The sequence below is a fragment of the Canis lupus genome, chromosome 33, assembly GCF_048164855.1.
Source record: "Canis lupus baileyi chromosome 33, mCanLup2.hap1, whole genome shotgun sequence".
Classification (NCBI taxonomy): domain Eukaryota; kingdom Metazoa; phylum Chordata; class Mammalia; order Carnivora; family Canidae; genus Canis; species Canis lupus.
Window position 1 is genome coordinate 32,873,664 of NC_132870.1, and position 14,197 is coordinate 32,887,860.

A 14,197-nucleotide genomic window follows, 5' to 3' on the forward strand; every position below is an offset into this window, starting at 1 on the left:
AACTTAGGATACCAGATTTCTTTTCCTCCATTCAAGTTTTTCTTTCTGTTTATGTAGTTTGTCAATTTGCCACATAAAAAAGCACTTTTAAAATGATGCAAACATTTTCCTTGATATAGAAAAACAAACAAATGAAACAATACGAAGAGGGGGATAAAAAACAACCCAAGACACTTAAGAGAATACTCCTCACTGTCCCTGCCAAAAGTTGTGTAACTATAGCAATAGTCACGTGCCCTGTGGCCAGCATTGTAATTGTGAAGTACTCCAGGACAAACCATTCTCCCGTGTCTTTGTAAGGACTGCAGAGCTTGTACAGTAAAGATTCCAAGGACATTATGCAAATTTAAATACACCTCCGCTTTCCAGCCTTACGAAGCTTATACAATGAATGCCATGTATAAATTATTGTTTGAGGCTAGAAGACAGTACAATTCAGGTTATTGATTCTAATTCAGTGTTAGTCATAAAATTTCAGGCCCTGTGGTACTTGTAAAAAGTATGAAGAATGTGTTATTAAACATGCTAAAGGGATCCCTGGGTGGAGACCCAGGATCGAGTCCACATTGGGCTCCCTGCATGGAGCCTGCTTCTCACTCTGCCTGTCTCTGCCTCTCTCTCTCTGTCTCTCATGAACAAATAAATAAAAAAGTTTTAAAAAACTAAAAAAAAAAATACACATGCTAAAGATTAATCTTTTCCAGTATACGTTTACTAAAAGAAATCTTTTGAAAAAAAAAAAAAACTTTTTAAAAAGTAGTTTTAAGTTCACATCAAAATTAAGAGTAAATACAGAGATTTCCCTCTGTATATGGGAAAATCTACAAAGACCCCCTTGTCTTTATATTTATAGTTAATCTAATTGTGTTAATTTTGAGAAACTGTATGTCACATTAGTTTTGTACCTCTTGGTTTTTGTAGCATACAGTCGATACTCTTGGAATGTTCTCTCGTTATTATTCAAAAACTGAAATTCTCAGTCACGGTTTTTTTCCCTAATGTAAGAATCGTAATCTTTATGCAAAGTATCACTCGTTATCCCCCTTTTTTTTTTCCTAATCATTTTTCCACACTCTTTTCTACCTTCTTCCCCATTTTGTCCTAAACCTAACAGCAAGGATCAATCCTTAGGTGCCACTCTAATCACATTACACCTTAAAAAAAACACAAGATAACATACATAAAGTGACTGACTCCATGAACTCCCTCGTCCCTCATCCTTCACAACACACATCCATGATATAAGAATTATGACAGCACAGGAAGTCGTATATGTGGATAGTGGGAGTCTTCCTGGGTATTCTTAAATACTTATTTCATTCTTGCCACCCCTTCCTCACATGTTTATTTCCTGATAGGCCTATTTCCAGTTGTATTCTTCACTTTGTTCAAACAAATGTAAATTTCTCTTTTTTTTGTAGCTTTGTGGTTCATTTCCAAGTTCCTAGTATATTTCTTCTATTGAAAACTTTGCTTAAAATTAATCTCAGTGACATTTTCCAAGGCTTCTCTTTGATCATACCTACATTTCTTCAAAATGAATAAAGCTATCTCCTCATTCAGGCTTTGTAAGTTTTTTCTTTGGTTCTCGTGAATGGTTAATGAGTCCCTCTTTCTTCTTCTATGTGAAATCTGTAAATATAAATTACCAAGGATACCCAAGGGGTGGGAGGGGGAGGGAATTATTTTGTGCAGAAGTTTTTGTGAGATGTGGATGTATAGGTGGTATAACTAATAGCTATGTAATTTTAGATAGTGAGAACTTATACATAGGTGAACTTATATAGATGATTTCATCCTTATGTGTGTTCATTTCCTGATTTATAAAATAAGGAGACCAGGGACATAAATTAAAATAGGAACAGACAAGTAAATAAATGAAGTTGGATGAGCATAAGAATTGCTTGGTTTCTTGGTCATTTTGCACTTTGACATTTGATAGATACAGAGTATGAGATAAATTTCTTAAGGAAAAACAAAACTCACAAACACAAGTGCTATGATATATGGCAGTTGACACTTGGGACCTGAGATGTGGAAAGCAAATGTCTTCTCTAAAGGGAACTGCTGCAATTTAGCTCTACTTATTGTTTCCATATAGAGATTTGAGCTCCATGTTGCCAGATTTGAGTTTTTAAAAAATGTAAGAAATTAAGGGTACCTGGCTGGCTCAGTTTAAAGAGCATGTGACTCTTGATCTCAGGGTCCTGAGTTTGAGCTCCACATTGTGTGTAGAGATTCCTTAAATAAATAAGAAAACTAAAAAAAAATTTTTTTTAAACGAAATCAGAGTTTTGATATCAAACCTCCTGAATTTGATTTTTAACTTAAAAAAAATTTTTTTTTAGTTTTTTGAGAGAGAGAGAGAGAAAGAGAGGACCCAAGGGGGAGAGAAACCCAACCAGATTCTACTTAGTGTGAAGCCTGATGAGGGGATGAGGGACTTGATTTCATGACTCTGAGATCATGATCTGAGCTAAAACCATGAGTCCAACACTGAACCGACTGAGCCACTCAGGCACCCCCCCATCACGACTTTTTTAAATTTAAATTCAATTTGCCAACATATAGTATGACACCTAGTGCTCATCCCATCAAGTGCCCTCCTCAGTGCCTGTCATCCAGCTGCCCCATCCTCCTACCAACGGCCCCTTCTGCAACCCACTTTGTTTCCCAGAGTTAGGAGTCTCTCATGGTTTGTCTCTCTAATTTTTCCCATTCAGTTCCTCTCCTTTCTCTTATAATCCTTTTCACTAGTTCTTATATCCCACATATAAGTGAAACCATTTCATGATTGTCCTCTGATTGACTTACTTCACTCAGCATAATACTCTCCAGTTCCATCCACGTTGAAGCAAATGGTGGGTATTTGTCTTTTCTGATGGCTGAGTAATATTCCATTGTATATATAGACCACATCTTCTTTATCCATTCATCTTTCGATGGACACCGAGGCTCCTTTCACAGTTTGGCTATTGTGGACATTGCTGCTATAAACATCAGGGTGCAGGTGTCCCGGTGTTTCATTGCATCTGTATCTTTGGGGTAAATACCCAATAGTGCAGTTGCTGGGTTGTAGGGTAGCTCTATTTTTTACTTCTTGAGGAATCTCCACACTCTTTTCCAGAGTGGCTGTACCAGTTTGCTTTCCCACCAACAGTGCAAGAGAGTTCCCTCATGACTTTTTATAGTGAGTTCTGATGAAAACAAAAAACTATATGGGCCAAACTAAACACAAAGAGGTCATACAATGAAGCCATCTCCAGCCCAAGGAGTGCCATGATCTATGTCATAAAAACTAGAGTATCTCTAAGATTTCTTCTTGTGACAGAGAGCTCTATTCTAAATTCCTTGGGGGGCAAGAAGTATTTACTTGCATCTCTTTAACTACATCAACAGAGCACTGCTACTTAGGTGAGGATACACAACTGAATACCAGAAATATTTTCATCAAAGCTTTCATTGGATCAAATTTTTAGAAGGAAATTTGACTCACTGAGGTATTTTCAGTGGACAGAGAGCATTGATAATTCTGAGAGCAGCCATTTATAGGAAAGGGCCCAAATGTTAAGCTTCGAAACATAGTCTAATTCTGGTTAGAAAAGATCTAATAGGATGCAAAGAAAAATGACAGAAATGACTGGGGACGGTGGGATTATGTCTGGAAGTGCAGGATCAAGGAGAAAGGAGTTATATTCATAGTAGTGGACTGTGCTGACTGGCTTTTTGGAGGGAAAAAATAAAATGATTAGCCTAGGGAAGAAGCAATTTGATTTGGCTGAGAGGAGGTTATTGGAAACCTTGGAAGGGGCAGCCCTTTGCAGGAATTGGGATGGAAGCCAGATTGGAGAAGGTTAATGGAGTTAGAGGTGAGAAACTGGAAGCTCCAGAGGTACGCTGCTTTTCCAAGAGCTTGGATATGAAGAGAAGAGGGACTGGGATAAAAGTGGAGGAATCCATTGCTTTCAGAGAAGCTGGTGCATTGAAAATGGGGAACATCTGTGCTTGCTTGAACCTGGATGGTGATACACTCTCTTCATTGTCATTGGTGTCTTGGAAAGTAAGTGACTTCTTTTGACTTGCATGTCTGGTGAAATATGTGAACTCCTCTATGGTATGGATGGTTGAAACAACATTTCATGGTAACTTGTGTGTGGAATGAGTAATACAATTTTGAATTATTATTTCAGTATATTCAGCATATATTCAGAAGCTCAATTACCTTCACTAACTCACAGGTTGCTGGAGATAATAGTATCTCCCTATGTGTGAAAGTCATTCTAGCATGTAATAATGTCTCTAGACTCCAGACCTTAAAGGTGAGTTGTACTTTCAGTAATATCACTGTGGGCTCAACCTGAACCAAGAGTGTTCTGTGGTTATTTTTGCTGACCATGAAGTACCTGATCTCTAACTGTTTACATGCAGCCCTTCTACTGAACTCTATCTGTCCCCTCCTGAGACTACCATTACCTAAGCTGAACCACATGCTCTTGTCCCCACTAGCATCATATCAGGTTGCCAAGAATTAAGGAACAGCTCATGTCCCCAACGTGCCTTATAGCCATTTTGTTCCACCTTTTTGAATGGTATAGTACACTTCTTCCATTTTCAAAAATTTCAAAATTCCTGCTAGCCTGTTGTTTGATAAAAATAAACATAAATCTTCTGTTGGGAGGCAAGTAGGAGATAAATAGAAATAGGGGTCTTTCTTTTTGTTGAAATTCCATAAAAGACAGACATATAGCTCATGTACAATAGAGGAGACTAGTGGATTTATTTAGAAATGGTGACTTTGGGTGAGATGATTGATTTCTTTGTTTACAGTACACTATTGTGTTGTCATGTAATGTGGTGGCATTGTTTTGTTGATGGTACAAATAACAAAATTATGTCAGTATAAAATGCATTCCTCTAGCTTGTCCACTTATTTATTTCAAATTTCAAATTTATTTCTTCTACTCTGGTAAAGCTATTAAAATAGGTGACTGACAGTCATCTTTCCTACAACACTTGTTTAGTACCTTCTGTGGATTATACCCTAGTGGTGATGGTAAATAATTTGCACATGTCTACTTGAATTTACCAAGAGACATGGCCAATTAAGCAAGCAATTGCAATGGAGTGACATGTGCCATGGCCAGGGGGTGCAAAATACTATGAGAGTACAGAGTGGACAAGCAACTGATCTAACAGGATAGGGCTTTCTTAGGAAGTTACCTTTGGAATAAGACCCAATGAAGTCATAAGAGGGATCCAAACAAACGTATAGTTCTGAACAGAGGGAAAGGCAGGTGATGCTTTCCAAGAGGAAGTCAGGGCATAGCAAGTCAGAAAATGGAGAGAACATTTATTAACTCTTTTCATCCGACAGGCAGGTATATTAAGCACCTATTAATGTACTAAAGGCTGTATTAGGCCCTGCGAATTATAATATGTGAAGTGACTGTCTTCGTGGTGTTTATTATGTAGACAGGAAGTAACTTAACATTAAAACATTAACAAATAATTGCAGGAGATTGTATAAGTGCTGGAATAGAGATATGTACAAAGAGTACAGTAAAACAAAGGAAAAATAATCAATTATGTTTGGAGTCTTGAGGGAAGGTTGGAAATTTATTTTACAGCAACCCAAATGTAAAGGGATCCTTTGTTAAGCTTTTATTTAGGTGCTTAATTCAGAACTTAATCTTATGCTGCCAAGACAGTATGTTTGCTTTGCAGCAGGTTTTAGAATAAGAAACCTAGAATAAATGAGAAGAATGATGCTTGTGGAGTGTCTATACATTCTATTCAGCAAAAGGAAAACACGCATTGTTTCCATGATGGAGAAAAACAATTTGCTAACTAAAGGTTGCAAGAGATCCATCAAAGTCCATCTATTTACATTACAATTTGCTTTATATGAACCCAATATGCACAGTCTCCTCAGATACGAGATTGAAGTACTTGGTCAGCACAAGTACTGCATATTAATATACATTAATATCTTAGAATGACATTACTAAGTGTTCTGTTAGTGTAGCTCAGCTTCTGAAGGCTTGATCATATCTGCTATCAACACAGTAGAGTGAATTTCGAAGATTAAAATAAAAACCTGGATTCAGAATAACTGGAACTACTCCAGGCATTTTTAACATATGAAAGTAGATTATATATTACTTGTGATTTTTTTCCTAGAAAAATAATATTTTAAGAAAGCAAAATTATTCTAAAGCAAGGACTTTTGTGATACATGGGGATTTGGGTTTTTTTTTTTTTTTTTTTAAGATACTGCAAATGAACATGGCAGAGATTTCTCTAAAATAAAATCGACCTTTGGAGCTTACAAGACCATAGTGATCAGTGTCTGAGGCCCAATGAGTTGGAGTGATGTGCTCAGAACTACACACCCAAAGTAGAGCCTGACATGTGCATCTCTCCTAATTCTTGACTGTGTTTTTCTCAGTACTTCTCATGCCTCAGGATGACAAGCCTAGCTTGACAGCCCAAATGCCTTTCTTCAAAATGCCCTGGGAAATTAAGGAGGTAGAGTTATGGAGGATGCTTGTTGACTTATCCTTAAGTTATAAGTGAGAGAAATAATAAAGCATATATACCTAGCAAAAAAAAAAGGGCATATATACCTTACCACTTGATTAACAATTTTACATGATTTTCTCATTGTTCTATTTGAACTTGAATGAACTTGAAATGTAAAATCTGGTTTACTTTTTGGTTTACCTGCTACTGAGGTACACTTTTTTAGTGAAAGAAAATCATGATATTTATTACCTAGGATAAAATGTACATATTAAAAAATAATATCTAGTGTGCTATGTGAATTATAACTATCAAAATACAACAGGATGATGGTGTATAGATAATTTTGAAAACAAAGTATGTGTTTCATCTGTAGAACTAAAAATTAGAAGAGAATACATTCTTCATATTTTAATAAAAAGGAAAATAAATCAAATAACTTATAAGGGGAGGAGCCAGCCATCCAGAGAATGGAAAGACTTTTTTTTTTTCTTTTTAAGATCTTATTTATTTATTCATGAGAGACAGAGAGAGAGAGAGGCAGAGACACAAGCAGGCTCCATGCAGGGAGCCTGATGGGGGTGGAGAGGCAGGGAGGGGTGAGGGGGTGAGGGGGACTCAATTCTGGGTCTTCAGGATCATGCCCTGGGCTGAAGGTGGCACTAAACCGCTGAGCCACCCAGGCTGTCCAAGAATGGAAAGTCTTATATTTGATTCATTTGATAGTTTTCTAAATAGTGGTCATCTCTAGCCTGGCTGAACTGTTGAGAAAAGAAGAGAGCCTGAAGCAAGAACCTATACAGTTCTCCATAGCTCAGTTCTCTTCTTAGGAGATGTCAAGTAATGGGGCTGGGTTTGAGGTCACTTGATTTAATATCTTTACGATGACCTGGAAAAAAGAATCTAGAATATGTCTGTCAAATTTGTACTTAATGCTTAAAGTAGGTGAAACCCCAAAGGATAGAAATAAAAATTCAATTTTGCAAACAGAATAAAAATTATACACAAATATGGTGCCCTTTATAATGCAAATACAGGATTGGATTCAGCATAAGAAATGAAAGACCAGGGGAAAAAAATCTGGAAAAAAAGCTAAATATGAGTCAGCAGTACTTTGCCATTGTTTAAAAATGTCTACACCATGCTGCCTGTGTTTTGTTTTTTTTTTAATTCCATGTCTGTGAATGGCCAAGGTGCTTTAAGAACTAAGAGGTAAAACTCAAGAGTGTTAAAATGTAATACAAATGAAGAGAAAAAAAAAAAAGAAGTTACACATGTGTACAGGTTTAAGAAATTAGAATGGTTCTAGTCAGAAAATTTAAAAAGAAGATAAGTTAAAAAATTAGTCCTATAGATGCTTTTAAGTGCAGGAAAGGATTTGTTGTTGTTTTTTGAGTGAGGAGGACATCGATCTTTCCTTTTTATACTGATATGAAAGGAAAATGGGTTCAGTGAAAGCAAAGAGACATTTTGGTGACTGTCAGAGTAATAAATATTGGAACAAAGAGAATAGTGAAATTACCATCCTGGAAAGCCTGACTAAGATAATGAATGGTTGTTTTTCCTTAAGATTTGAGATATTTACTTGATTGAAAAATACGTAGCAGATGACTCAAACTGTCTTGTCAGCCAACTCCGTGACTGTAATTTGAAGTTTGCCAAAAAGTCTTTGAAATAGATTATAAATTTTAATTAAAATAAATGAAAGGAGGAATTAGGTAACTTTATTTTTGAAACTTCTCTAGAGATGCATTAGGAAAAAAAAATCTTAATTTTAAAATGAATTTATTATTTGGCCCCAAATTTCTTTTTATTTTCATCTTGTTTGGAGATACTTGTCTTTTCCTGAACTATCCATTCATCTTGCCTTGGATTTATTTATTTAAGAGGAGAGAGAATGCCCTGGGGACTGTTGCAGAATAATGGGCAGATGGGCTGATTTCTTGCTTATTAGTAAGCTGGAATGGTTATAAACTTCTTCCTAAGGGATAGGAGCCACTTAAAATGAGCTTACTCAATCATGGAAATATAATTAAAGATAAAGATATTATTTCGTCTTTTCCATTCTCCACCTTGTTTCTATTTTTTGGTATTCTGGTTTGACTTGATGACTTTGTGTTATCCCTGATGAAGTCTTAAGTAGACCAGTGGTTTGTTCTTTTGTTCTTTTGTTATCAGAGTTGGACAGATGTAACTGCAGGATTCAGCAGGAGGTAGCTAGGAGAAGCCTCTCATTAAAGAAGAGTTGGGAAATCCCATCTGAACACCCTTCCTCCCATTATTTAGAACATGGGGGACACGTGATGAATAAAACAGTGAAATTCTTAGTATCAAACACAAGGATACGCGAAAACTGCCATACACCTACATGTGTTTTCTTATTTATTTTTTCTTTTTTTAAACAAAACATTTATATTCACTGAAGATAGGCAAAGCATGTTTTGAGGTAGTCACAGTTAGAGGTAATTACTATGTGGTCAGGTTGTAGTCTTGATCTGTGAGTCTGATAGAGTACTTTAGAAATAAAGAACTTCTGTAACCAAAGCATCCCAAACATCCATGGCAGGAATGTTAGTGCTATCACACATAAATCAAAGCATGATTTTTGATTCTAATTAATAGTTCTATTTACCATACTACTCATTGGCTACATACACTATTTGAAAATATATGCAGCTTAAATCATGTGTCTGCAGTTTTTGGAAGAAGAAAAACATAGAATGTTTTGAATTCATCTCTTTCTCTCTTAGTCCCTCCTTTTTTTTTTCTTTCTTTCTATTTTTCCAATTGATTTCCTAATGTTCCATGAATTTGTTCCAGACCTGGGCACAAACTGTGTGGAGAGTCAAGGGCATGGAACTGTGAGGAATGTGAAGCAGTAGGAATGGATACTAGGAAGTCTGCATTACAGCCCCCTCTCTACCACCAATTGGGGTTTGTCTTGGTTAGTAACCTCTCTGAACCACAGGTCCCCACCCATTTAAAATAGGAGAACCTGTTCATAGAGGGTTATGGTCTATACTATGGACAATAGTCTAGGTGAAGTCACCTTTGCATGTTAAGTCTACAGTACCAGTTTCGTTTCCCATTGGGGAACTGAACTCCATTTTCCCGGTGAGCATAAGAGGGATTCCAGCTCAATGAGATATAAATCCTTCTTTGAGTATTTTTTCTATTGCCAATTCTTCTTTATTCCCACCTTCATTTTAGCAGTGAGTCAGGCTGTAACATAATTAAGAAGTATTGCACAAAGTAGCTTTTTCTGTTTTCCAAAGTCAATGATACTAGGGAAAGACCTAAGAATCAGCTTGGATAAGAGGAAGGTACTCTTTTATAATTAAATGAATTTCACCTATATTATCCAAAAAGGCAGTCTACCCTGTAGTGTTTTCTTTCTGATAGGATTGTGTTCTTAGGTTGAATTAGAATACTCACTCAAATACTTGTAGATATATCCTTTCTGAAAACATGTACTGTCAGCTAGGTGAAACATTCTTCTCTGATTCATGAAAGCAATGAGTTCCTCCAGAAAAATTGCATTTTGGAAAGAGTTTTAGAAGAGGGTCCAGTTGACATTCACCATACCATAAAACAGCTTCCAGCACCAGGAAAATCATATGCATGCACAGTTATGGAATCACAAATTTGCCCACATGGGCTATTTAAATTAGATTATACTTTCTTGTGTTTGGAAAACTGCTCATTATCTGGATTTAAGAAACATGGTAGAGATCCAAGGAACATCATGTGGCCACTAGTGTAACACAGTTTAACTGTGTTAATATCACAATCTTGTATTACATAAGGTAAGGATGATTGAGTGTATACCAGAATTACAGGTTCATAGAAAAACCTTTGAAATCATACCTGTAGTTTAACTTTATAGAAATAAAGGCACAGAGATTCAAGTGACTCGCTGGGAGTTGCAGTCCCGGACTATCCAGGAATGAGATTCTTGTGTCCTGACTAGTTATCCTATAGTGCAAACCAAAAACTCATGGTCTAAAATGGCATGATACGGAAAATAATTCTCTTTAGGGAATTAAGTCTAAAAACGTAGAGAAAAGTACTTTAAAAAACAAAACAAACCTCCATATCAAATGTAACTTTGTGATATTATCATATGCTTTTATTAAATTTTTGGAGAAGAGAGATTTCTTCCTCTAATATTAACTGACAATTTGCAAAATAAGTTTGTGGATTTGATTTCAAGTTTGGTCAGATGGAAGTTGTCATCTTCACTACTGCCTTCATCCAGCATTATCAAGATTCCCAGACAGGTATGTGACGCTTTATGTTACAAAGCAAATTAAGTGGTATTTTCCATTTGTTCTAGGAGTATAGGTTCTGAAACAGACAACAGTGTAGGGATAATCTAACTGTCCATTTGTTACTAGCACTTGACCCCTGTATGGACAACCTCCAATCGTCACCTGCCTGAATTCTCTCTCCTACATTGTCTACTTCCTATACCTCACATGCTTGATTAGTCTGAGTTGCAGTCTGATTAGTCTGAGCTGTTTTAATGATCCTGAAGAATGTGTCTTGCCTTCTGGCTGAACCTCTATTGTCAGACAAGTTTCCAGACCTAGTAAGTAGATTTGGGGGGACCATCTCTTTCCCTGCTTGCTCTGTTTTTCTGTGAGTGTGCTGCCGTACCAAATTTACTGGCAAAATGGAATAAATAATTTCCTGGGAATTACCAAAAAAAGTTCAAGAGGAAGAGGCTCTAACACTTAAGACCAAAACTGATTGGTGGAACAGGAAGCTTTGAAGATGGGGGCAAATTTGAAGATGAAAATTATATCAAGAGAGGGACTCAAGATCAATTTTAATTATGTCACAAATATTCTTTAGGTGGGCCAAGAAGAGGAATCCATGCTGTTTGTATTTTTGTTTAACTTACAACCAGATGGAGTTTTCCAATTAAACTAATAATAACTGAATAGTCTTGATTTATCTGCAATCTATTCAATTGATCAAGAAATCTGCACTGCCTGCTGTGTGACCAGTACTAGCAGAAGTATTGATGAGAAAAGACTGCAGCCAATATAAAGGAATTTCCTAGGGCTGGTTTTACCCTTCCTTGGTTAAAGTGAAGGCAGAACGGAGAGTTCTCAGTGAGAAGAGAATGCTTTTTCATGCATACCTTGGGGGGTAAGAATCATGTCTTAATTATTTGTGTATCTCTAGAATGGAGAATAGAACCTGGCACTGAGCAGGTGTACAATAATATTTGCTGAAGGAGTATTGACAGTCTTTCTGAGTAAATGTAGAGAATGAGTAAATTACTTGATTCTTTTTCACATAATGAAATCTCTCTCTCTACTTTTCCCCACTACCATGATGAGGAAGTGCATTTGGAATCTCTAGTGGAGTATGAATTTCGTTTTCCTATAGAAGAAATGTTTAAGATGGCAGTTCAGATATAATTGAAAACTGTTTGGGGGAGCACAAGGAATTTTGTTGATTATCCAGGAACACATCAAATCATATCTATCATACTTTCCAGGGCCAAATGTGTTCAAAATTGGAAACACAACCATTTTTCTAAGTTAAGTTCATATCTACCTGTTTTTTTTAAGTTTTATTTAAATTTCAGTTAGTTAACATACAGTATAATATTAGTTTCAGGTGTACCATATAATGATTCCACACTTCCATTCACACTCAATGCTCATCACAAGTATACTCCTTAATGCCAACACCTATTTACCCCGTCCCTCACCCACCTCCCTTCTGGTAACCATCATTGTGTTCTCTATAGTTAGGAGTCTGTTTCTTGGTTTGTCAGTTGAACCTCTAACTCTTAGTTTCGGCTCAGGTCTTGATCTCAGGGTTGTGGGATGGAGCCTCATATTGGGCTCTGCATCCAGTGGAGAGTCTTCCTGGGATTCTCTTTCTCATTCTTTCTCTGCCCCTTACCCTACTCATGTGCACTTTCTCTCTTTTTCTCTCTCAAAATAAATAAATAAATCTTTAAGAAATCTGATCACATTATATTATTATCTATCTGCTGTTATAGGCCAGGAACTTGGAAACAGGAACATATAAATGAATTTGAGCAATAATTGGAGATATTTGAATTTATTCTGAGGACTTTGAAGACTAGAAAAAAATGTTTTGTGAAGAATAAAAGTGCAACAGTCCGGAGGTCAGTTTTGAGGAGGAAACTTGAAGGTGATGAGACAGCAAATCCTGTTGATTAAAATAGTTCAGGTAGGAGAGAAAAAGAGATGGTGCCATGGTGATAAGAATAGAATGGAAGGAATACATAATATGTATTTCCTGAGTAGAAACAAAGTTTTATTTCCTGGATATGAGAGACTGTAAAGAGGGAAAGAAAAAGTGACTATAGTTTCAAGCTCACTAGATACTTTTTTATTCCTGTTCAAACTGGTGGGTAAACACAGCATTTATACCAGTGCCAAAGTTGTTTTCCAGGTCTAAATAATTTGTGTCATAAATGTTAGCATTTCTGTTTTCCTCATTTTCCAACTTTGTTGACCTTGAGAAAAGTAGGTTCTATAGTCTTGCTTGTTGTCTAGTAGAAAAAAAAGACAATTGGAAACAAAAAGAGCTAAATTACATTCTGTTTGATATTGTATCACTGGCCATTTCATCTGTTCATTAAATTCTTTTTGAGTCATTTTTCCCCTTAAAATGTAGGTTCATAGATTTAAGGACTTCTAGCAGTAAAAAAAAAAAAAAAAAAGATGTAGAAAACTATCTTGGAGAAAAATAGAATGATCACACTTTGGGAGAGATACAGAAAATGAAGCCCAGGTGAAATATATGATATGTTGTGAACAAATGACAGTTAATGACATGAGGATTAAAACCTACATGTACTGACTTTCAAACTATTGTTCCTTATTGTATGCCATAGCAATTCTGGCAAAACTACACATAATGTGTGAAATCTTCCAAATGATATAACTAAGCTAACTGTTAAAACTTACTGCACAGACATGTATGTATGACTGCAGAGAATTTGCAGGAAATCTTGCTTAGTTTCCATTTAAATTTAGACTGTCACGAAGGGCAATTTGGCATGTATCTCTTCAACTGTAGGATAACCTGTATTTTTTTGAGACTTCCTGTTGAAGAATTTTCTGTGGGTTTCTTACATTTCTGTACAGCTTGTAAGCAGAGGCATTGGCTGTCTTTGTTCCAGACTATTTTTTTTCAAGAATGTTGGTATAGCAAACAGCTATAGAGAGAGAAGCAAAGATCAGGCATGCTTACCATCCAGTATAATAAAGGTAGTGGGCTCCCTCTGGAGTGAAGTTCAGATATATTTGCTGCCTATTATAAGAGATTCAGGTTTTCAAAAGTCACGGTTCCTCTTGTTCAACCCACTGAGTGTGGAGGCATCCATCGGGACCATATCCATCCAGAATTATGTCTTAATTCTGTGAGAATTAGGAGTAAGGAAAACTAACACAAGTATGCTGATGCTCATGCATTGTGCTATGCTATGAGTAATAAAGTTCTTTGTCTCTGACCCAGGAGTCTCATGTGTTCTGGCAGTATCCAAAAGAATAAAAATAAGGCTAATTTCTTAGCTTGTAATTAGGATCTCAGGTCCCTCACAGTTCCTGACATTTTTTAGGTGTAGAGGTTTATGGGCCCAGGAAAAATCTGACAATCAACTAGATATAAATGAAATTTG